We start from the raw sequence: 26,155 nt of genomic DNA, 5'->3' as shown, positions 1-26,155 counted from the left end.
ATAATTCATAGTTAATTGATTCTGACCAAATTTAGTTTTTGTTGGTTTAAAGATGACATAACTAGGCTGTGTCTGGCATTAAACACTTTAATTTTTGCTGTGCTGCTAGAACTAAAACTTTTTCGGGGATTTTTTTTTCCTTTTAAATGCAAGACAATAGTTGATGGTAAGATAAATAGTGAATAACTGTAACACAGCAGACTTAGTTTACCAGTGTCAGAAAACTAACGCAATGGAGGGTGTCTGGATTGGCCTTTTGGTTTCAGTTACAAAAAAAAAAAAAGTAAAAAAAAGTAAAATTCAGTAAAAAAAACAAAACAAAGGACCCTGAAAAACAGAACATCTTCTTGTTGGATGTTGCTTTGGATGCGTGAGGTGTCTGGCCAGTGGTCGCAGTCTCTGTCTTGTGTCGTTTTAGGTTAATGTTTGATGATTTATGACAAATCAAATTGAAATCACCTTGACTGCTTTTGTCCAAAACCTTCAAGAAAACCAGAACATTTCTTCTTTTTTTTTTCCTCCCATAGCTTACATACACACACACTCCTGCGATGATGAAGCACAGACCCTGAGGTGCATTAAGTCTGAAGAGTTGACAGATGGAATCAAACAGTGAAAACAGATGAAAGACAAGACACAGTGTGTCTCCTTCGCTCTGTATGTGTGTGCGTGCAAGATCAAAGCTAATCTTGTCCTTTCTCTAGGCGATCTGTAAAACACATTGTCACTGTTCACTCAGAAAAGGTTTGAATCAGAATCCATTGCGGTAACTAGAAGAGCATCCATTTTTATGGATGCATGGTGACATTGACGTACAACAATGCCAATTTAGGATGGACACTCGCTGTGAGGAGTTTGGCCTTTTGTTGGTGTTCTTGTGATGTTGTGTTTTTACGTTTTATGTGTGTTCCTTCTGTCACACCAAGTCCTAGCATAAACTGCTGCCTTGATTTAAGCTAATGATCCTTAGTGTATTTCAGTATCTTATGTGTCATTTCAAATTCACTCTCCCTACTTTCTGGTTAGTGCACCTAATAGGGCGTTTGCAGTTTTGTTGGGGTGTCCATAATCTCTAATGTTCTGGAAATTTCACAGAAGTCTATACGAAAAACCAGAGTGCATCAATGCTCACTAGATTGGCAAATATAGACCACAATCTATTGAGTTTTAGTGATTTGTCATTTGAAAAATGGCGGAAACAAGTCGCGTGAGGTAGATAATCTATAAATCTAAGTATCCTTATCATCTATTTTTTAGTAATAATCCAAGTTTTCATCATTAGAAAACAGTAGATTCATAAATTGTCTTTGTAAAATGTTTTGTTTATTTAGTTTTTACTGTTTAAAAAAATAGTGACCATGTGTCTGAATTCTTTTTAAAACAACGGCACTGGATAGTTCATCATTGAATTCAAACATAGCCGTTGGTCAGGTCATCTGCATTGTCACCCTTTTGTTTCGCCCTTTGTTTCATAGTTATTAGTTTATTAGTCAAAGTTTTAGTTCCTATCATCCAGCCTGTTCTGCTGCATTTTGGATTCTTCACCACCTTTAGCTGTTGCTGTAATAAGTTTTCTTCAGGTTGCACAAGCTGTCACGACTGCATCTTTTTTGTCTCATCTCAGGGTGATGTGTCAAAGCCTTTGGGTTATAAAAAGTCAACATTACACACTCATTTCAGAAATCATTCATCCCATTAGCCCTGGGCAGGCTCATATATTTGCAAATCAGATTTTCTTTGTCACCCTCTTGTTCCTTGTAGAGGAGTTGGAAGCCACCTTGTTGCTAACCTGTACAATGTTTTGCATGAAAGCTAACAATTTAAACATAACAGCACAGTAATTTCCCATTAATTAATGGGCTGCCTTCTTAGAAAAATTAGATATTTATTGGTCAATAAATCATTCCAATCTCCCCTCCTCTTTTGTGGTTTCAGAGATACTGATTTTCCTGGTGTTAATTTGGAATGATTCCCAGAAAAAGCAATTAAGAAACTGGGTAACTTAGATTAGCACTATGTGACAAGCATGAAAACAAGTGACCATGAGACTTAGATTAGCAAACACTGATACTGAGAATGTGGTCACAGCTACGTCTGTTTAGTGTTGGTTCAAAAGAATGTTAAAATAACAGCAAATTTACACTATATATAATGTATACTAGACGTGATGCCCTATTAATGGCAGAAGAGCTTGAAAATACTTGTCTAATTATGGAAATGTATTTATTATTTAGAGAACCATGATTAGACAGTATTTTCCTGGGATTTGTGTTGCTGATTCATTCCTTTCACCCATTAAACGTATTGGTTTTACAATTTGTGTTGATGATTCATTTTCAGATGATTGGAGAGCCTTGTTTTGTGTAGCCAAACCACACCGCCCCAAGAAAGCAGAGGTTTATAAATATCTTTTTTTAAGAAGAGACTGCATCCTTTAGTAATTTTGGACCAAAAATCAAGGACATAGGCCTAAAGCAATCAAGAAATAAGCTCTAAATAGGTTTGGGGTAAAAAATAATAAGGATTTCCCATTTTTACATTATTATTATTATTATTTATAACATATTGATCCATAAAAAAGTGTTCGTTCATCTCTTCTGGGAGGCAGACACAGGGATTTGAGATTATTTGTGTTGATTTTTTTTCCCTTTTCAAAAAAATAGGGAACAGATAATAGAAAATTGTGGTCTTTAATCTACTTTTTAACTTAGAATTTTCTGGCTAAGAATTGAGATGTGTTTTCTAGATTGTGAGCTTCACATTGGCTTAAAAAAATGATTTTTTTTTCTCATAAAAAAACCCCAGAAATGACTGAAAGACAAGATGCCAGTCAGACAAAGAAAAACAGAAGAACTGTTGTTCACTATTCTCTAAATAATGCAGGCCATCATTGTTTAATGGACATTTAAAAAGGTTTCTCCCTACTTGGATGGTAAGAAAAAGTAATTTAGACATAAATTCATAGCATTTTAAATATTTCTTTGCATTTCTCTGTTGGACTGAACATGGAGTTTGGGAATTTTATTCACCATTGGTAACATGGATTAGTTTGCTGTTCCTTCACTCATTCCATATTTGGTTAATTGAAATCTGAATAAAGTTTTTAGAAGTTTTTAATTTGTCAGAGGTCAGCTGATCAGTGTTTGGGGATTCCCAATTTCCGTCCTGCAGGACTCGTGATGTGATGCAGCGAGACACTCTCAGGCGCAGATAGGTGCTTGAAGGCTGCTGAATCGCCGTTTAAGGGTCCTTGTGTAATCACATGAAGAGGCTGTTGTGCTAATTGACAATATACGCACTTACTCACTCTTCAACCAAAATCAGATTCAGACATGCGTGTTGTCATCTCAGATCATCCAGCTGTTCTCTTTCTATTCCTGTATAGAGTTACGTGCAGCGATTCCAAATGTTTTTTTGGAAGGCAATTTTTAGAGCATCTTTTAACCTATACGCATAGAGATCAGCAAGAAACCGTGATATTTATCTTATATTTGTATTTTTGCTCACTGTCTGAGTATGTACGGTAAAAGAATTACATGCAGTTTTGGAGAATGGAGCTGAGATTTCATCCAAATCTAATCAGTTTCCTCTTCACCTGAATTAGCTGGAGCATCCTGCTGGAGAAGCCGGAAGTGATATCAAATCTGCATCTTTTGTAATGCACTTTCCTCACAGAGAAATTATTCATCACTTATGATAAACCCTTTGCCGGCCTCACAGCCTTTGTCATTTTCAATCCTTATACTGCAAGTGGAGCTACAGGGCACTGTTGATTAACGAAAAATACGAATTTGCAAACAGAGATGACTCTCATTAAGGCTGGTACTAATTCCTAATTCACCTAAAAAGTCAAAAATGAAGTCTCTGATTTATAAAACAGTAGTAAATGACAGCAAATTATGTTTTGTTTTCCAATAATTAAACAAAAACAATGAATATTGATCAGCAGTTTGTTGAGTCAATACAGAGATCATGGTTGCATTGTAGCAACACATGTTGTGTTTGTTTCTCTAATTAGCTATTAAGTGTCACTAGTTAATCTGCCACAATGTGGTGGCAGATTTAGTTTTAGTGGAAAGAAAGAGACGTTGTCCCCAACTGACCTTTGTGTGGCTCTGTCCTCTTGCTATTAGCAGCCAACCAATTTGATGTTCTTGTTGGGAAGGAGGCCTCTAAAAGCCGAAATAAACTCATGTCCTATCCAGGTCTGCCTGCCATTGTGTGCTCTTTTTGTAAAAGGCTTAATGGAGGACCTCCTTTAATGCCTCAGTTGGTCTAAATGTTAGCATCGTAGAGCTGAATACCCTTTTACATTCTAAGGTCCTCTATGTTGTTATTTTAGATCAAAAACAAGACCCAAAATAGAGCCGATAGAGCCCGGTCTTTTTTGTTTAAAGTATGTCTAGAACAGTGGATGAGGTTTGTTATGTTTCCATCTAATAATGAAGTGTTTTGCAGAAGCTGGTGCTGTATTTCTTTAAAAAAAAAAAAGATCCCATTACTTTGGAACTATTCACAGAATATTAAAAAAATGAATTTCTGTTGCATGTTTGAGGGAAAAAAGGTTACTACTAAAAGGCATCTGTGGAAAAAAACAATTTTTGCTTTTTTTAAGATTGTTTTTCTATGTATTTGTAAGTGCCTTGAAGAAACAGAAAGAATGAGAGGTTGGTTTCACAGAAATCTATTAGTGGGTTTTCTGAAGGGGTTAGAAGGTCACGTCGTGTCTTTTTTTCTCCACAAACAAAAATATGAGGCACATTTTCTTTATCTTTTTTAAATACACAGACAGTGCAGAAAAAACATAAAAATACTGTCTACGCTTCTATTTTTCAGTTTCCCAAATATACCGGTGTATAATTTCAGTAAACATAACAAAAGACCCCTGTCAGAAAGATTTTCGGTTTAATACTGTTAAAAATTCTTGATGATGGAAGGTGCTGGATAGTTTAAGCAATCAGCTGACTGGGATTGATACAGAAGCTTAATCTTCAAAAGACTAACAGTTTAAGATGTATCCTTCCAAATCTGAAGTTTGCAATGCGCCTTCCTTTTAATGAAGGCACGTAAACTTCAGGTTTATATCGATTTTCTGAATATTTAGAGCTTGCAGTGGATTTGGGTGTGGAGGTAGCAGGTTTGGTTCAGCCTTGCATGCCATTCCATCAAAGTATTCTTGGGCAAGACACGGAACCCCACACTGCCTCTGGTGTTTATAGGTTGGTGCCAATGCAAAGCAGCAGAGTGTGAATGTGTGTGTACATGGGTGAATGGGACTGTCAATAACTTTTGGCCTTAACCTGTTAACACCTGAACTTTAGCTCCAGTGTTGACATTCTTTCGACTACTATAGCTCTTCAACCATTTATGCCGTTAATGTAATTCCAGCAGATTTGGAATTGCAGAAAATTGCCTTTAACACTTTACAGTAGAGAAGTGTTTACGCGATCAACGTAAATCTACTTCTTCTGTTGCAAAAAAAGTCTTTTTACCAATGTAAAGTGCAACACTTTACATTGGTAATGTGTTGCATTTCGGTGCAATGCCAATATAAAAAGCTACTTTTCTCCACATCGGAATCAGCTGATTCCTTTTGATCACGTAAACAGTTGGAGATTAACGCTGTGACACAGAGCGTGTGTTATGTTGGTGTTACCGGCTGCATCTCCAGTGTTAGTGGGTACACAATACACCATTTAAACAAATAATTTGTGTAATTTATTCTTTATGATCGCCCTAAAAGTATATTTACAGTTGTTTTTTTTGTTTTTTTTCATTTGATTTGAAGACTGTCAAGTCATTTCTTTTTTGGGGCTTGTTGTTCTGAGCTATTGTGTTAATTTGAATGGATCTCGGCTCTGAGAATCCCAACAATCCTTTTTCACTCATTATCTGGGATCAAAATAGAAGAGATCACCACCAAAAGACGTGACACGCTGTTCAGGTGAAAAAAGCTATTTGACTTAGAAAAAGAAAAAGAATGAGTTTAATCTGTGGGGAATAATTGTCCTAATCATGCTGGATCCTTTTTTCCCAATAAGTCTGACGTTTTGTGACAGACTCAATAACTTTTTATCTCCAGCTGTGATAGAAAAAGGAAGCTTTGTTACTTTTCGTTTCGCTTGCGGTGGATTTTCACATAAGCTTCACAGCGGATACTCACAGAAGTCCTTTTGAAAGCTTTTTCACAAAAACCTCAAACATCATTTATCTGGACTTTGGGTGGACCATTTCGACCTACTTGTTCTCCCCGCTGAGGCTTCACAGCGACAGAGCATGACAGGTGACAGCCCTCTCAGGCTTTTAACACAGATGGGGATGAAAAAAGCAGATTGACATAAACTAAATATTTTATCAAGCTGTCCTCTGTAGTTTAGGATTTCTTTTAAGCCTTTTATATTTTCAAAAATAAGAAATATTGTATGGCTTTTATAAAACCGCTTGAACTCCTATAAAGAAAAGTTCTACTAAAAATATTCCCAATGTAAGATTGAAATTCCTGTGCCGGTGTTTATACCATTTACAAGTGTTAATGTTAAAACAGGATGTTAAAAACTGTAAAACTTGAATCGACCAAAGCAATTTACAAAAAATAGTGTCATAATTCAAACCTGAAAAAAATAAGGCTGTATGATGTTTAAAACTTTCTGTCATCTTCTAATTGTTTCTCTACACTTTGTAAAATCTTAAACTAAAGTTGTACCAAGCATGTTGCATGTTTTGGATCTGGACCGCACAAATGAATTCCTGGTTACTGGAATGAAATCTGTAAATTGAAGCAAACCTGAACTGAGGTTTGGGAAAACCATGACAGCTGCAAGACTTTCAGACTTGGTCAGAGTCACACTGGGAAAGCAGAGGTATTTCAGTTCAGTGCCAAGACCGTTTTATCTAGTCGATGTCATGAGATGACATCGACTAGACATAGAGCTGACACAAAAACAAGACAGTGCAGGTGTGATTTAAAACCTGTTAGAAAGTCTGTTTTTTTAACCGCCTGAGCAGTGGGGAATGGAAAAAATTGAGTCCTAACTTTAGGGAATTTTTAGGAAGTTTTTCAAAAATATTTTGGAACACGTTTTTGATGTGCCTCACATCAGCTCAGAGGGGAACGAGCATTTTCAACATTTGGACTGTAGCTGTGGAACGCGTTATCGCTAAATTCGGCGGGCAGCCTCACTGTCCGTTTGATATTTTTTTATTTCTCAAAACTTGTTTTTATAACAAGGCTTTTGACACAGCATGAGACTCTGCTCTGCTGGTGTTTTTGACTGTTTCAGCTTTTATCTTGGGTTTTTATGCTTTTCTGGCACTTACTTCTACTGTTTTTACCGTCAGTTGTTGGAACGTTTTAGTTGTTTTTAACATTTAGAGCTTTCAATGTACAGCGCCTTGTTTGACTGCAGTCCTTCAAAGATACCATATACAGTAAATAAACTTGAGTTTAGTTACAAATATAACAAAATATATTCTTCAATGCTTTTTTTGTTCAGGGTGATATTAAATGAAGTCCTGAATTTAGTGGTGTTATAAGGATTGGCGACGTACTGCATAAAAGGGTTCCAAAAGTGGGTCAGTTTCCAAAAAATATAACTGGGTAATTCTTTTTACCTGACCTTGTTTTTTTGTTTTGTTTGTCAAAACAAATTTATATTAGCTAAAAATATGACACTGAAAAGGTGCATTGGAAATTCATGCTTAAAGACACATTTTTAGCTGCTCTCTCACTAGGATAAATATCCCATTGTGCCAATGGCTGAAAAAAATAGAAGCCCCCCCCCCCCCCCCCCTCCTCCTTTTTTTGAATGTGTTTTCTCTATGATTCTGTATAACTGACACAGAGCTGTCAGGACTGTCTGCATGAGCAAGATTCTAGTTTGATTGTTTCACAAGCAGAAAGAAGAAAGAAAGTCATAACGTAGTGTATTACAGATGGCTGAGTGGGCTGTGGTTAAATGGAGTTTTTGCTGATAAAAAGTGACACCGTACAGGCTGCTTTCAAGATTGGGTTTACACCTTTGAAGCAATTAGGAGGACACACTTCACTATGAGACACAGAAGGTGGACAGCTTCTAATAGAGTGCCCACGTTTAGCAGGTGTCTTTTTGTCTTTGTGTGTCGTTTTTTTTTTTTTTTTGTATTTGTGTGTGCATTTCTTGCAGTGTTTCTGCGTCACAATTATATTTCAGAGGCGTAATTGAGTATCATTCTCCATCCTTACAAAAAGCGCTTGCCAGATGGATAAAATAATTTTTAAAAAGGTATTCTTCATCTGCAGTGACCTTTGAATAGAAAGGGAAAAAGTAGCAAAAGATAATTGATGTAGCCCTTAGAAAGTACCAGGATAACTTTTTAATTAGCTGCACCCATGTTAAAAAAGCAAGGATGTGCAATGACTTGCAGAGATTTGCTCAATTCGATTCTCCCCTGACCTCTTTGCACTGCGCCGAGCAGGTCCCTGAAGAAATACTTGACAACAGCATTCACTCATTTAATTACTGCCGTGATGCACACATGAGCTGCAGGACACACATTCACGGCTAACTGAACATAATAACCTTAAACTTTGCTTAAATCACATCAGCTTTTATAAACAAAGAAACTAATCTACTTTTGTGGTGACAATTTTGCAAAAGATAACACAAAAAAAGTATTACTGTGCTTCATTTAAAGATTTAAAAAAAGGCAACTCTTAAGTGATCAAGTTGTGCATTCTGAAGAGTTGTTAAAAATAATCTTCTATTCAATAAAAAAAGGGAATTGCGGCATGCATTTTCTCTCCTTTTTGGACTATCTGTAATGATCCATCATTTGTGGGTGGTATTATTCCTGATAACCATCTGCTTGGAACACAATAAAACAATGGGTTTGCCACGTTTTTGACCCCACACCTGGGTATAGAGACGGGCCGACTGAAGATACGCCGCTGTCCTCGGAGAGGGAAACACCTGCAGGTCAAGCCCCAGACTCTATGACTCATCGAGCTTCATTCACTTGAGATTCAAATGCATTCATTTCATGTCCCTTCATTACAGGCATTTTCTCTGATTAGCAACAATTCACACATTCATTTGTCATGCTTTTCTCCTGACCTTAGCCATTCAATATTGTATTTGGGAAAATATGTATTTTAACTATAGGTGTTGCCTCATGAGAGCGGCTCCTGCAAATATTTAAAAGTCCCACTCTGATAATCTTGTGATCAATTGTAAAAGCGTTCTTAGTGTACTTTTAATTATGATTATGGAGTTTTAGCCTAAGTCGAAAGAACTGTTGTTTTCTAGGACATAGTTTCTGCAGAGTGATAATATTTCATCAGAAATTCCCCTCTGAGTTGTGGGTGGAACTGTTGGCATGGAGTGAGCCCACCCTCGTTTCCCATCATCCATCTGTTTACACTCTCTAACGCTAGCTTAGAGCCCCTCACAACTTCAACAAGAACAACAAATATGGTGAGCAATATTGCAGCTATCCAGCCATACAGTTTTCAGGTTAGATGTAGCACTGACTGCACAAGCAGTGACAGCCAGTTTAGGACTTAATTTAATATCACCTTGAATGAAAAAGCATAGAGTGCAACTCCATTTTTTTTCCTGCTCCTGTTTGACATTGATTTGAGTAAAGAAAACACTCATTTTTAAGCTTAATTTTCTTTATATATGTTCTCCATTATCGGAAAATGCCACAAGAACATGTAAAAAACACAATTTTTAGTGGAGTTAGTCTTTAACTACATCCTGCGTATAAAGTGTGAAATTTTTTCATTTTAATGTGTTTTATGAACAAATGCTACAAGATATCGATTAAGACTAAGACTTGAGAGGTAATTATAAATAAACTGAAAGTTTCCGGAATTTGTGGATAAAGGTACTGGATCCAAAGCGAGACATCCTCACCAAGTCCACATGCAGATTGTATAACGAAAAAAAAGAAAAAAACCACGGTTCTGGGGATGCATTATATCGCTGCTGTGCATGCTTCCTCCTGGCTGAACATCATACAGGTCAATCACCACACAGCCTGCTGTAGGCATCCCTGTCAGCTCATCTTCCCTTTGACAGAAACTGGCCCTTATCAGAGCTTCCCGGCTCTCAGCACATGAGGACATTTGTGTTAGAGCAACAAACAGCAGCTGAAACGGCACAGAACCTACTGCGCTCCGTGGGAGCATTTCTTGCTCGGTCAGCAGCGTTAAGACGATTTGGCCATATGTTCATACTCTTCGTCTCGCCACTTCAGAGAAATCCTGTCTCACTTAGTACGTTGTGTGACTGTAGATATCTGTCATCTAGACTGTGTCAGTCCGTGTGCCACGAGGCATTCTGACACTTCATCAGCCTAATTTAAAAAGCTGTCAGGAAGTCGTCTTACTCACCTCTTGTTGAGGCTTGTGACCTCATTGATCTGTTGCTCAATATGCATACTGGCCCAGTTTCCATCCCACTCAGGGGACTCACTTAGGCTTTCTGGCTGCCATGTTGCATCAAAAACCAACAGAGCATACAGGTAATACAAGAATATAATGCTCCTAGGATGTCCCATCCTCACACTTCAGTGTGTTTTGTGTGACTTCAAAATTTTGCTTAAAAAATTATTAATTTTTAAATACTTCTGAAAAAATATTGATGCTTAATGCTTGAAAACATGTGGTAACATGTATTTGTGTTAGTTTTTGTCGATTTCAACTGTTTTTCTTAAATATTTTGACCTTAAATGTATCAAATATAATTTTTGAGAGTACCTTTTAACATTTTTCAAACTGTTGAAAACATAGGTTTCCTTGGTTTATTTTATGCCACTAATAAGATGATCTATTCCCCATTTTTTTATTTGAATACAATGACTCAAAGTTACCATTAATGTGATCTGATTTGATTTTTTGCATTTATAAGCTTTTGAAAAAGCAAAACACTAGCAGTTTTCATATTAATTTCACCTGACTGTGTCACATGGTTCACTCTTGCAGCTGCTGCTTATGCATCAACAGCTGCTATTTTAGTGAATATGATATGTGTCTGTCAACTAAGACAAGCTTGCCTTGTAAACATGTGAAGTAACTGCTACATTTACCCAAATTCATGTATACATAAGATAAAATAGTTGGATCTTTAATAATGACGTTATGTAAGATTAAAAAAAATCAGAAATATTTACATTTTGGAGATCAAAGTAAAAGCAGAAATATATTTTGTGCAATAAAACATAATACAAATAATGTATGACCTAAATTCTAGACAAATAAAGAACATATACATAGATATTGGCCTTTATTTGGCATCAACTCAAAAACGTTCTCCCCTCCAGAGCTGCGTGGTCATGCAAAATGCACTTTAGCCCTGGGTAACAGACTTAATGGCTTAGTCAGGTATATTGAGCCAACAGTCTGATTTTACAGTCATATAAAGGTGACACTCTGGCTCGGTTGCCATGGAAACATATACTGAACACATGGCTGGCTCTGGAGCAGCGCAGTGGATGTTAAGAGTTCTAGATGAAATCATCTGTCAAAAGCTGTATCCTTTGACACGGAACTGTGCTCATGAGATCCCAGTTAGCGAGTCAAATGGAGCGTTTTATTGCTGGAGACAGACGCACTGGTTTAGTGTTCTTTATGAAACCTGTTGAACTGTGCATTAAGCCAACTGAATGTTGCATGTAGATATAGAACAAGATTTGTGTTAAACCATATTAGCCCAAGCACAACTCCAGTATAAGACAAAAATATGTAAAAAGAAAGGATTTTCTTGACCATACAGACATTGGCTCCAACACAGGTCAAATACTCACTCCTATGACAATTGTGTTTTTGGTGTTTTTAACATGTTCTTGTAGCATTTTCTGATGATGGAGGATATACAAAAAAAAAAATAAGCCTTAACTTTAGGTGCGAAGTAAACCCACCCTCATTTCCTATCATCACTTTGTTTACAGTCTCTGGTTACACTCTCTTTCTCTAGCTTGGAGCCCCTAACACCCCCAACCTATCATTACCGGTTCAACAAAATGGTGAGCAATTTTGGAGCTATCCAGTTTTTTTTTGCCAAATGCCAGCTCGAATGAGGAAAATGATGACGTGCTTGGATCTAGTTGTTTACAAGTGGATGAATCAGAATGGAGCAGAGCAGGGAGCCTTTGGCCCACCGACTGTAGCACCCACGTCACTGCTAAAGGCACTTTCCAACAGCATTTTTTTCATCTGCTCCTGATTCACAATGAATTGAATAGGAAATAGTAATTTTAATCATAATTTTCTTCATATATTTCCTATATCATGAAAAAAATGCGACTTAAAAACACTAAAAACACAATTTTCATTCAATTCAATTACGGTAAGCTTTAGCCCATTATTACGACACAGTTATTTCAACGGGCTTCAGTAATTGTACAAAAGATAAAATCAGTAATAAAATCCAATAGCTGATTGCTAAACTAAACAGACTAAACTAAACTAGGCATCCCTGCCCTCAGACCCTCCTTCTTCTTGGAAAGAAAGAACTCCCAAAAAAAGAAAAAACAGATTCCAGGAAGAAGAAAAAAGAAGAAACCTCTGGGATGTCCACATGGGTTCCTAAGATCCAGGGCACTACAACATTTTTAGTAGAGTAGGAAGGGAATACAGATTTAGCCAAGTGCGTTCAAAAGTAAATCACCGGAAGAAATTGCGCCTCCCGTATCAGAAAATTACGATCACAACTATAATCTTGAATTTTTTGTGCAAAAAAAGACAATCTAAATTTAAAAAATCCCCACCAAACTCTGGGTAAATTCATCCTTGAGAGATTTGGAGCATTAACAGGAAGTCTTTTTCCCCTCAGGAGAGAACCAAGTTACTTTAAAAGCCACTGACCCTATGGCTTCTGCAAGGAAGGAATGCACGCACACCAGACAGACGCAGAGATAAACAAGAGTTGGTTTCGAACACAGGATCACCCTCCTGTGCTTCTGCTCTCTCTCTCTCTCTCACTCCTCTTACTCGCCCACTTAGTATCATTTCATCTCTTCCTTCCTTCCTCTCCCCCTCTTTCTCTCTTTTTCTCATGTGCGCCTCTCGCACATGCACTAACAGTCAGAGTGCTCTGACGGATGGGGATACACTGCCAAGGCGGACTAAGGGGTGAGAAGAGTGTGTTTCTTCTCTGCACTGGTGTGCTTTTCTTCTCTTGCGCCTGGCTTCCCTCACGAGCTGGTAATTTTAAACCCCGGCCCCGAGGATGAGGAGGATCTTATTGTGACGAAGACGCAACAAAGGGAAGAGGGAACCAAGAAGCAACAGGGTGGGAAATTCTGCTCGCGTGAGAAAAGCACATCTTTTTCTGTTTCGGCTGGATCGAGCAAGGTTAGTGAGGAGAGCTGCTTTTCATTAAAATAAACTATTGCTGCTGCTATTCTCTGTACTTTTAGTTGCGTATTTTCAAGTGCTCACTTTTTGCTTAAAGTTTTGGTTAAATTATGTCACAAAGCTTTGCTTCTTAAGATCAAGAACTCAGAAAGTCATACATTTCCAGATCTTGTATTTTGTTGATTTTTTGGGGTTTTTTTCACTTTAAAGTTTCACTTTAGACCCCCCTTTCACAATAAAATCTCCCAACGATGTAGACAGTTGTAGTCTCCCTGGTTGGAAGGTATAAGACAGTGATCTGAAGGTAAATGAGAGGACAGCTCGCTCTTATTGCCGCCCATCAGCTGTCACTTTACACAGGAGGCAATTAAGCAGGATTGTCAGCCGATGCTGCTGGTAACTTGGAAACAGGCGTGTGGGAGACTCACAGTGGCGTATGATGGGATTCAGGGGGGGCCGAGGAAGGAGGAAATTCCCTTTGTTCATTCACACAAAAGCCCGTTTCTCTGTGGAAATCCTGCTCTCGCCCGCGTCTCTGTGAAAAACCGACCCAAGGGCAGCGCTTTGAGAGCTTTTATGATTTTGCACGGTGGTGAGGATCGTTCAAGTGTGTGCAGTCAGAAGGGAGAGTGCAGAAAAAGAAGTGTTTACGGGCTGCCGCATGCATTTACTCGCACAAACTGTACGGGTTCGTTGAGTCTCTCCGGTGCCGAGCTTTCACCGTTAATTTTTAGCCAGTTGAAAAATGATTTACGCCATGATGCTGTCAAACAATAAACTGAAAATAGAATCATCATGACCTCCTTGCATAGACTTTTATTTATTTAGGGGACACAACTTAAAAGCATGTTTACAGTGGAAAAAAAAGGCATTAAAAATTCATTCTTTGTTCAAGCTTTGCTTATTTGTAGCTGATTACATACATCTTTACATCGTTGAGACCAACAGAGCTGCTCACTACTTAACACAAAGCCTTTCGGCAGCCATATTTCTCAGCATTATAAAGATAAGGTGAAGGGGATGTAGAGGTTGGCACAAAAAACAACAAACTTTGATACTGAAACATATAAACAGATATATTTGTCTGTGGACCATCTAAAAGTAGAAATGATCTTTCACCTACAATTGATGGACAAAAAAAAGACTTTCACTTTAAAGTCACACTGCCTTCAGCTTTTGATTTCTGGCCTTTTAATTATGATAATCAAGAAGCGTGTTGTTTTCTAGGACATCGTTTCTACAAAGCAGCAGGAGTTCATTAGAAATTCACCTTTTAGGTGTGATGTGGAGTAAGGGCATCCCCCTTTTCCCATCATTCATCAGTTTACTCTGTCTCCTGCTAGCTCACAGCCCGTCACAACCCTAACATAACAGTGCACAGTTCTTCCAAAACCCCCGTTTTCACTGGAGTGGGTCTTTAAATATTTACTGTTGAGTGGAACAGCAGTTTGAATCAAAGCAGAGCTTAGAGGTTCATGTTCCTCAGTATAAACAGGTGGAAGTATTTCTGTACGGAGCAGGTGTTGACACAAAATGAGAGAAATTGCATAAACCCACAGTTTATTCATGTCCGTTACAGGAAAGTTGGGTCCACTTTCAGCAGAAAGTGTTTATACAGACATCCTTAAGATGAGCTAAGAAAAGGGGTTTCATAAAAGAGCTCTTGTGGTGTGAAGTCCTCGGCATCAGTCACTTCAGTGTCTGAATGTAAGTGAGGTCAGAGACGACTTCTGCAGTAATCAGTGTATAAATTAAAGCTGTTTCCTGGGTTATTTTGAAACAACAACACAGTCTCTTGTGGTGGTTCTACATCAACGAAAACTTTATTTGTCCTTGGTGAATTAAAAAAAAAAAAACAGATAACACATGGAGCCAGCCTATAGTAATCACACACCCACATGATAGGGAGGCATAAATGGAAGAGACGTCGTGACCAGCTGCTTGGCAAAAGCCCTGGAGGTTAAAAGAAAAAAGAAAAAACCAAAGTGAGGAGAATTTCAAATTCTGAACAGATGATCAAACTGGTGGTAAAACTGCAGAGTAGCCAGAGGCACAAGCAGTCTTTTTGCAGACTTATTTTTCTTCTTGATCTTCAACATAAATGTAAAAAAGGCAGGGTTAAAATGAAGATATATATGGCGGATCCTACTGTGAAGTACTTTAGTCATCACAGGCATACCTAATGTGTGTTATTACAGGTAGATCAGGAGTCATATGACTTCACAGTTAATTAAATGTATTCCTTATTAGTTTAATAGGATAATTATTAATAATCTGCTACATTTAAAGACCCACTCCGATCACCTTTTGATCTATATTTAAAGCATTCCTAGTGATCTTTTAATTATGATTATGCGGTTTTTAGCCAAAATCCAGAAACCTGTGTCGTTTTCTAGGACATAGTTTCTGCAGAGCATCAGAAGTTCATTAGAAATTCAGCTCTAAGTTGGGGGCGGGACCATTGGCGTGGAGCAACCCCACCCCTCTTCTTATCGCCCATAACGTTCTCCCACTAGCTTACAGCCCCTCACTTACCCAAACCTAACATTAGCTGTGCATCAAAAATGGTGAGCAATTTTGGAGTTTTCCAGCCGTACAGTTTTTAGCCAGATACCGGCTCGGACGAGGAAAATCAGGTCGTACATGGATCTAGTCCAGGGATCTGCAACCTTTTATACTGAAAAAGCCATTTGGGCCAGTTTCTTATTGACAAAAACCCAGCGGGAGCTGCCAAGTCCTGGTTACATTTAGAAAAAAACACTTCTTTTCTCCATGTTTTTGTGGCCACTAGTACATTCATTTATGAAGTATACCTTATAAATAGGTTCAACAGTTGAATTGTAACAGTATTGTGGTTTTCCATATATAACAGTTTTAACTTTTTACTCTGGACAGCAACAAATACAGGTTCCTTTCAAAATAAAATACATCCTGTGTTAGATAAGATCCTCTTGCAGCAGCAGATTTATTAGAATTATAAAATGCTAGAAAGTCCAAGATGGTATTTTCCATCATTAGGACCTCTTTCATCCAGTTTCCTCTTCTGCCACTGATTAACATGACAACATTTGTGTAGAATCTTTTTTTTTTTTACATGTAACTGCAAAAAGATAATGTTATTCTAGCACATTAAACCTTTTATCATCAGTTTTGCTCAGCTATCTGACATTTAAATGTCTAAACATAGAAACCTAAAAAGTAAATAACTGAAAACAGATTAACCAAAACTAGAAACCTAATATTAATACAAATTGTCAGCATTTTTCTTTAAAGCCAAAGAGCAACACTGGAGAAATAAAACAGCTGCATTTGGCTCTGGAGCCTCAGGTTGCAGACCCCTGATCTTGTCGAATGCATCAGAATGGAGCATTTTCTGTGTGACAAATACAATCTTTTCAAACTGCATTTTTTATCTGTTATTATTTTACCTGTTCCTGATAAACTACAATTTGAATTAAGAAATACTCAGAAATGAAGTTTAATTGTCTTTATATATGTCCTCCATCACAAGAAAAATGCTACAAGATGTTCAAAACACCATTTTCATTGGAGTGGGTCTTTAAATATTATTGCATCATTGAAACTGCAGTGTATTAAAATCAGAATCATGCAAAGCTCATCAGATAGCTTTGGTTTTCACAAACCATAATAGTTCTTTTTTACTTCTGCACACCACAATTTCTCTGTCTCGTTATTAGTAACTGTTGTTTACACACACCTGCAACACATGCTGATTTAGCATAGAAAATAAGGAAACATGGTTCTGCGTTGAAGTAAACAGCAGCTGACGGGCATTTAAGCGCAGGTTGACTAAACCTGGCTAAGAAGCATGTGCATCTAAGTCATAAGCAACTTTATCCCTTCAAGATGTGCTTTACTATTTTTATTTTGACTTTGACTTGCAGGCACTTCATTTGCATAAATCTTTTTACATCAGTTGTAAAAACGCTTTGAGGCCTGTTTGACATTTGAGGTCAGGTGGATATGAGGGTCACCTGAGCTGCACACACCACCAGCCGCAACCAATTGCAAAAAGTACAGCGGTTAGGGGTTGCAGTTAATGAGGCAATTAAATGATAAGTCTAAACAGTTACAACCTTCCACCCCTCCCCCCAAAAAAACAAAAAAACAGCACGCCGGTGAGCACGGGGGTGTGCTGTTTTCCAATCCGCCTGCCGCGCTGAAAACTGGGGTTTATCTGTTCTGTCATCGTGACATCTCTCTCCGTAGGGTTCACACCAGATTGCTCTGCCCTCAACCTGCCTCTGTGTGTGTGTGTGCAGGGTTTTTATCTCTGCTTATAAAGCTGCGTTTTTTCCTCCTGCCTGTTTGTGTGTTTGCAGGGGAAAAAAAGGCAAATCGTCAACACTGTTGAGCAGAACGTGTAGGTTTTCAAAACCATGTCAGTGCCAATGCAGCTGTGTGAATGTTTGCAGTTCTATGTATGCAAGGAAAAGAAAGATGACTTGAGATGCTGACAGTAGCAGGTTCTGTGATGAAGCACTGACTGACTGTGATGCCTCTCTGCCATATCAAATGCTAGTGAAAAGATGATTATCTGCTAGAAGCTTTTGCAAGAACACTCTTCACTCAGCAACTGTAAGTACTCACTTTTCGTCATCGAAACCATTAGAGGCCATAGGAAAGCCAGCAGTCCCATTATTCTGTCAGTGCTAATATCAGCCGCGTACTCTATGTGGTGACTTCATACGACTTCCCTTTAGGTTTCTTGTGTCACACGCCGCTCTCAACAGTCATCAAGTCAAAACTTTGTGCTCTACTCTAAGAAATAAGAGGCTCCACAAATGTTTTATGTTAATAGCTGTATATCAGAGTACAATACTTCCACCATCTTCATCTACACTGTCTAGAATTGTTTCATATTTGTACGTCTTCTTGAGAAGTGGGGTCTGGAATCGTGGAGGCATTTTTCTTTTTTTTTCCATCCAGCAGCAGAAAGCAGAAGCTGAAAGATAATCAAGTGACGGACAAATCAGATGAAGGTTCACTCAGTGGCCCCCTTTTGATGCAGTGTTTGCTCTGTGTGTTTGCATGTCTTTATCTCTGGTGGACAGACACAGAAACAAAAACAAAAGAGCCCCTCTGAGTATTAACCTCAACGAAGCACTAAACTGAAATAGCCTTCGCTGGGGAACAAACCCATATTTGGGGAAATGAAGGATTTTAAATATGTACTTGTGGCAAAATATTGCTGAAAGCTGCATTTAACAGACAAAAACCAGGAGTCTTTACTCCCAGAATGGATTGCAACAGTTGTTCCTATAGACCATAATAATAACGCATAATATTCAGCAACCAGCAGTCTAAGGTTACGAGAATGCTGCTAAAAAAGTTACTCAAATTCAAATTTATCATTATATTTAGAAAATATCATTTTTAGTGACAGTTTGTTTTTAAATTTGTATTCATCTGTTGCACCTTAAAAGTCGGATGAAGCTAACTTTGGCATTTGATTTTTTAGTTTCCCCTTTGATGGTTATGGGTTAAGGGAAAATTTACATCACATTTTAATGGTTCGTCCAAAAAATCTAGAGGACAAATAGAATTTAAATCAGCTGCAGACATTTTACAGAGGATGAAGATAAACTTGACCCTCAAAAGTTAAGAGAAACTGAAAGCTACAAAAAGAAATCCACTTCAGTCTCGTACAGGCCGGTCCGTGAAAATACTGTCTTGCATTAAACTGTGGTCTGAATAAGTTTAAGATGAGATGACTCATTCTGGTTCATCTTATCAATTTTACAGTGTACTGAATGCTTGGAGGGATCAATTCTGGAGTCTTATTTTGTCAAAGATCTGCTAATATTGCATCAGATAGTTTATACGCTGTTAAAACCTTTGTAAATATTTTCATTTAAGAGTACAGTCATAACTGCTAAAAGTTATATTAGCTGGTAGTGTTAAGTTTGGTCTGATAAAATTATTTTGGCCTTTAATATTATTATCATGGAAGCTGAATTTTATTAGAACATAACAGGAACGTGTTTTGTTGCATTCAGACACCTTTAAAAAATAACATCTGTAGATGAATTCTTTGTTTTTCACGACTTTTTTCCCTCATGTTACATCATGTCTGCTTCAGCAGATAATCACAATAGCAGTCATTCAAAAGTGCAGCTATATCAGCTTTCCGATAAGAACACAACTCTGATTGATTGAGTGGAAAGGTGCATGAATGAATGAACTAAGAGGTTTAAGAGTAGGAGTAGCTCTGACTCACTGACAGCTGTGATATGATGGGAGTAATGGAGGAAGGTTAAACATCGAGTCGGGAACTGCCTGTTGATTACAGACTCAGAGGTGCAGAAAAGCCTCAATCGTGCATCACCTTGGTTCAGGCCAGCGATATACAGTAAAAGCTTTTATCACCAGATATGATGAGTCCACTGGGATAAGAGTGTAAATGCATGCATTGACATGGGACACAATCTAAGTTTACAAAGGTTCATGTCAATTTGGCTTTAAAATAAGCCAAAAATGATCTTTCCTTTTACAATGGCATGAAGTGAACTAATAAATAACTAATGAAATGAGTTATATTTATTATTTTAAAAGAACCAATTTGTTTTATTTGTATCTGTAATCTGTAAACAGATTAATATTGGCTTCCATAAACTCATTAAGTAAAGTAAACATTACAAGCATTACAAGAAAGATAAATCCACCTCCAAACTTGATGTTTGACAAATTTCATTTTTTGGTTTTCTTTTAAAATATGTTATTAGTTACCATCCATCCGTGTATTTTGCAAAGCCACTTCATCTCTTCAGGATAACTGAGTTTTAGGGATAGTTCATCAGATAGCCATACACCCTTACATTCACAACTAAACAATTTAGGTGTGTAACTGACATACAAGAGAAAAACCCATGCATACATGAGGAGAACATGCAAACTCCACACAGAAAGGTCCCAGCTGGGATTTGAACCAGGGCCATCGTGTTGCGAGGCGACAGTAACCACTACACCACCCTGCAGCCCAACGGCATCACCACCTGTAAGAGCATGGACCTTAGATTATCCTTAAAAATATTTCCCAATGCACTTACCACACGCAGAACAATGGCATGTTCCATTTTGATGACGTCCCTTAAGGTGGCCGCGCGAGCCTCAAGGGAACCACAAGACATCTGCACTCCTCTTAGGATGCAGCTGTTCTTGTCTTCGACCCTCTACGGGCTCAGACAACCCAAAAACCCACACCAGCTGTACAGGTCAACACGCCGTGCGGGTGCATGTGACCAAGGCCTACCTTAGTGATCAATGTTTTTGCCCTAAGAGGCAAATTATAACATAAAATCAAATCTTTAGAGGTACCAATTCCACACTAAGATTAAATATTGGCTCCTCTTTTTGACAAGTGCTGAGCCTGCATTCCTTGTGTTTTCACTGTTGGCGGACTTCCTGATTAAAACAGTGTTGTGTTTACGAAGAAAAAATAATCTGTGTGTGGAAGGCTGATAGATCAGATTATAGTAGAAATAATTTACAGCTGAATCTCAAAAAACTTAGCATCAGTGTGTCGGTGTGATATCTTGTCCTCATTTGTCACCTCGCTAAACGAGATAATGAAGCCTCACTGTAATTCGTGAGTCTTTATAGGCTCAAATGAATTATTTTCATTCATCATGAACAGAAGGGTACACCATGTTTTTTTGTCTGCTAAAATTAAGTAAGTAGGCACTATGACCACATCCATGTTTCATTGGTGAACAGCAGTTAACTTTGCTTTTTTGGGCTAAAAGGAAAAATGTCATCCCACAGTCTCAAACTGGTTCAAAACAGCCTGTTGGCAGAAACATGAGAGCTCTTAGCACACATTTATAATATTAGAGTTGAACTCGCTGGCATTCTAGGGAGCATTTCAGGACATAAGAGTTCGTACTCATAGAGAACCTGCCAAATTGAGGTGCGTTCACTAACAGTGGGTCAAAACCAGGACAGCTTCAATAATAAGATGCAATCCCACTGTGATCGCCGGTCAACCCAAACTTCCAGCTATAATTGCTGGAAATGGTTTTCTTGGCGTTTTTTAAGATTTTGCCAACAGGCTGCATCAGCTGGCTGCCAAACCCCCATTAGCATTTGGATGAGGAGCTGCTCAGCATGTGGACCGTCTGCCCTCCGTGACCTCTGAGACCCGGACGAGAGCGAGCGTCCTTTCTCTTTAGCATTGCATCTTCCCTGGTTATTCAGGGGTCTAATCACAAGAGGTTTGGTCCCATTGGTCATGAAGATTTTTGTTTTTTCCATGGTTACCTTTTAGAATAAACACATTTAGCTATGAATTAAGAATTTACAGATTCCTTTTTTAACATTTTTAACATGCATTGAATTACATTTTTGAGAAACATTTTTTATATAATCTCATTTAAAGTCGAACATGTGGCCAACAATTTAAAATCTATTCTTCAGCTAAAAATCTAAATCTGCTTATAGAATATTACTTTGAATGCTTTGTTTCCTGTTGCAGCAATATCTCTGCAAATGCTGTTGTAGGTTTAGCAGGATTTTCCATTTGTGTCTAACATTTATCTCATATTCTGTACATGTAGATGGTCCGAAAAAGCAATAAATCTTTACCATTCCTTGCCAGAGAGAATACAAATAGAGCAAAGATGATTGTGTTCTGTAATTTAAAGCCCGCTGCCTTGGAAAAAAAAAAAGTTCTTTAGTAAAAATAAGAGGAAGTTCTGTTTCAGAAATACAAAAGACACTGCAGTAACTCGAAAATGTATCTCACATCCGTGCGTTGAATTACAAGCTTGTTTAAAAATCCAGTTGAGATTAAGAGGTCTTTGTGCTCTGTGTAAATCAAAACTATATGACAACAACAAAGCACATCAGTTTGGTCATACGCTGCTCAGTGGTGCATTTATTGTCTTTTTCCTTTCTTAAATTCCCACAGGAGAATGTTTATGCATGTAAATCTCACATAAGATGAGATGATGATGGGGAGCATTTCCAAAAAAGAGCCAAATGAGTCTAGAGGGGGGTGTTAAAGCATATCCAATAAACAGTGCTGCCTCTCTGGAATATAATGCATGTCTGTCTGCATCACAGACGCCGAGAGTCCACGGGTATTCCTCACTAATCCCAGAGCCAACATAAGCCTTATTCTTTCTGTGTGACTCACAGTCCCTCCATCAAATACCTGAATATGAGTGCCAAAGCCCCAGCTAGCTGACAAAAGAAGCGCCCTTCAGCCTGCAGGCAGCTCAGAACCCTGATGGAGATGCAGGTTCTGAATATCCACCCTTGAGAGCTCCCTGTGGTGTTGGAAGTGACCAGACTACATCTTTGGAACTTCTCCGATGCCTCCTGTTGAAAACCCTGAAAGTGAAGAGGATTGTGAACTCAAGATCAAATGAGTTTTGCTCCTCTATCTGTCTGTGTGACACACGTAATACCTTAGTTACAACTGCCTTTACGGGTGGTTACAGACTGTCTGTGGGTGAAACCCTGGCATGCAGGAGCCTCTCATGAAATGTTAAGATCACAGACTGTTCGGTGAGCCAGTAGAGTTCAAATGTTCATGCACAGTTTTTCTACAGGAACAGGTGGTAGCAAGATGGTAGCAAACACTTAACGCGTAAGGGTGAAGTAGGCGAGACACAAGCGCGTCCTACAAAATTTTCCTTTTTTTAAAGCGCCCAAACTCTCCACACTGCGCAAGGGACCGGTGAGAGGTGTTTAAGTGATAAGTCCTTGCTCCTTGCAGGCCCCATGCACCCAGCCTTGCTGTGAGGAATTAAGAAATTAGACAACCAGAGTGAAATTTGCTCCTTGCACGCTTGTTGTGCAATCCTTGCTTTCAGCCTGGCTGTTAGAAATTAGTAATTTAGACAATCTGAGTGCAGTTTGTATGGTAATCCTTCCGGGGTTATATAGACACCTAGGTTTCATCTGGACACCCCGTCCGTGTAGCATTTAAACGCGTGGGGCAAAGCAACTAGAGACAGAAATTATGGAAGTCCTGCACCTAGCAGTTCTTCCCGGAGTAGTTCATTCAAACTTTATATTTTTGCTGACTGATTTTACACGCCTGTATTAGCATCAGGCTCGACACTTTTTTCTCGCTTTTTTGATCCGGTGCAGGCATGCTGCAAGGCGGTTACTGGCAAGAAGACGTCTAAGAAGACACGCCGCTCAGTGTTTATGACATATATATTGTCAGGAAAACAGTGAGAAGCAATGTGTGTCACGTTAAAAGTTGTTTTGTGGAGCCTCAGTCATCCGATCACATTTCAGTGAGTTGCTGTGTCTCATCATTGTGGCGTTATGGATTTATTTGAAGAGAACTCTGTTAAGGAAGTACACAGTAGCTTTTAGGGTGATGTCACATAATGAGACAGAAAAGCATGTAAGAGGTGTTTTCAGCTGTGTTAAACTAAAGATTGTTACAAGTAAGGAGTGTGACCTTTTTTTTCTGTTTGATAACACAACAATCGTTGATTTACATCTGCTGCTACATTCTGACTGTGTTTAGATCATGTGAACACCGGTTATGGTGGCTGTTTTGGTTCAGTTGTTCTGCTCCGTGGACAGATTGTATTCAGACTGAGGAATCTCAGAGCGAACCGAAGCTCAGTCCGACTGGAAACGAACCGAGACCACCTCAAAGGATGAGTCAGAGAACGGTTCCTGGGTCCCCTTGGGTGTATTCAGACTGAAAAATAGTTCCAGATTATTGGGGGAGACATAGTCTGTTTCACTTTAATCAAACCAAATGTGTCCCGTCTGAATACACCCAATAGTCTCTGTAAAAAAAGTTTACCTTGCACATTAATTGTAGAAAAGATTTATGGATCACCTACAAAAACCTATTTTTTACATAGTTTTTTAAAATTTGATTTAACGTTGTTTCTAACAGAGGAATTAAAAAATTCTGACTTCAGTTTGGAGATAACATCAGTATGACATCAGGTTTTCTCAATGCCCTTATGAGACCGGTTATAGGACAAGAACGTTTCAAAGGTTCACCAGAATCTAGCTGGCTCTGGCCTCACATGGAAGTAAAAGGCACAGAAGGACCACTGTATTGTAACTAACTACCTTCCTTATATTAGAGGCACAGAAGCCAAAATGTGTTCAAACTTTGAGACTAAGCCGTGCCGGAACATTTTGTTCTCCCAGAGCACTAAATTTATTTGCTCTCACATTTGGCATTGTCTCGTTGTTACTGTGAATTTTCTCTGCTTTGGCTTGTTTAACTTCTGATAAAGTGTTCATTTTACTACAGATTCAGGACTATTGCATGCACTTAAGGTAAAGTACTAAATGCAGGGGCAGAAAAATATCATTTAAAGCATGTTTTTATAATTTATTAGAACAGTATTATGTGTCTGTTGCAGTTGACAGTAGGATATTTAGTGTTTTATATATTTATTAAGTTTTCAGTTTTAAAACATAATACAAACAAATTCAAAACCCAGTCCCCCACCCCCTGCTGCTGTCAGTGACATATACACCAATATCAATTTTAGTAAAGAAAATATAAGGAAATAAAATGGTCCAAGTTATAAACAGAGAGAAACATGAATATATAAAATCAGTCACAGTATAGGTGAAATAGCATATATATAAAAAAACAACAAGTAAAGTGCAAATATATCTACACACACGTAAAGAAAAGAAAGAAAGAAAAGAGAGAAAAAAAGGGGCATCATTCTCTCACACTTGTAGATGGTAGACTAAAAAAGTTGAGAAATAGTCTCCATACCTTATAAAATTTATGCTCTGATCGTCTCACAGTAAATCTTATTGTTTCTATTTTAAGATGGTAAAGCACATCTTGAATCCAATGTGATAAAGTGGGTGGGGCAGCATCCTTCCACTTAAGAAGAATGAGGTGTCGAGTTGGTAAAGTAGAGACAGTACGATATTTAAAAATAAAGGAAGAAATTGTGCTTGATAGCTGTTGTAATATATGGAATATATGTGTCTTATTTAGTCAGTGGGCAGTTTAAGAGATAGAAACAATTGTGTTTCATTGCTAATAAAATGGCACATTTGGCATCAGGAGTGTGCGCCTCTTCTATACTGCATCACACGGAACACAGACCTTTGTAGAGCTGCACCATCTCAGATGAGCTTCCAAGAATTTGCATCCCCCAGCTGACTTTGGGACCTTGATTGCATAATGAATTCAACATTATTACTCCAGTAGCTGTCTCATTAGCCGCCTCTCCCAATCTACATGCATGTATTTATTGCCATGGAAGAAGTACTGATGAAAGAGTGGCCTCCTGTCACATCCTTATTTGGTCGGGAGTTAACCTTAGGTTTGATGCTGATCTTTTAGGTGTTCATGTGTGTCATGAGGATGTTCAGATTTCATTTTACCCTCACTTGCACATCTGAAAAATTAGTGGCTGAATAAACTTGAAATAAGGCTAGAGATATGAAGCGAGCTAAACTGAGAAAAGCTCTGATCTGTTAGAATCTGCTCACAGGGGAGGTTTCATTTCCAGTGGTTAAGGATTTTACAGTTTCTAGAAATATGAAGTCTTCTAACAAGACTAATAGATATATAGATAGCGACACGCTGATTGGAGCTTATCCCAGCTTTTCACCAGTTTATCACAAAAAGATATGTGTCACAAGAACAGGCAGACGGCTGGTTCCAAATGCAGCAGGTTTATTAGCTCAGCTAAAAATCCACAAAGCTAAATCAGGGTCAAGCAGGCTGGGGTCAATAACGAGCATGTGAGCATCAGAAACGAGTGTAATCTGGATCCTGGCGGCAGGCAAACAGAGTCAGAGACAAAACAGGGTCAGGAAATCAGAAGATCA

General features: G+C 38.3%; 1 protein-coding gene across 5 annotated transcripts in view; it reads left to right on the top strand.

Annotated features, from left to right (window-relative positions):
- Positions 1-26,155, top strand: part of shisal1b (shisa like 1b) — a 118,527-nt gene that overhangs the window by 57,035 nt on the left and 35,337 nt on the right. The window contains exon 1 of one of the 5 annotated variants that reach the window (XM_078949298.1): positions 10,443-10,506. The exons of 2 other annotated variants lie outside the window; for them this stretch is intronic. The gene's annotated coding sequence lies outside the window, so the exon portion shown is untranslated. Of the gene's footprint in view, positions 1-10,442; positions 10,507-12,883; positions 13,337-26,155 lie in introns of those variants that run through there. 2 more of the 5 variants (XM_004069503.5, XM_011475910.4) reach the window with 2 other exon arrangements.

The sequence above is a fragment of the Oryzias latipes genome, chromosome 6 (genome assembly GCF_053564925.1).
Source record: "Oryzias latipes strain Hd-rR chromosome 6, Olatipes_Hd-rR_3.1".
NCBI classification, from domain to species: domain Eukaryota; kingdom Metazoa; phylum Chordata; class Actinopteri; order Beloniformes; family Adrianichthyidae; genus Oryzias; species Oryzias latipes.
The sequence above is the reverse complement of the archived record's forward strand: the minus strand, read 5'-3'. Positions and strand labels throughout refer to the sequence as shown.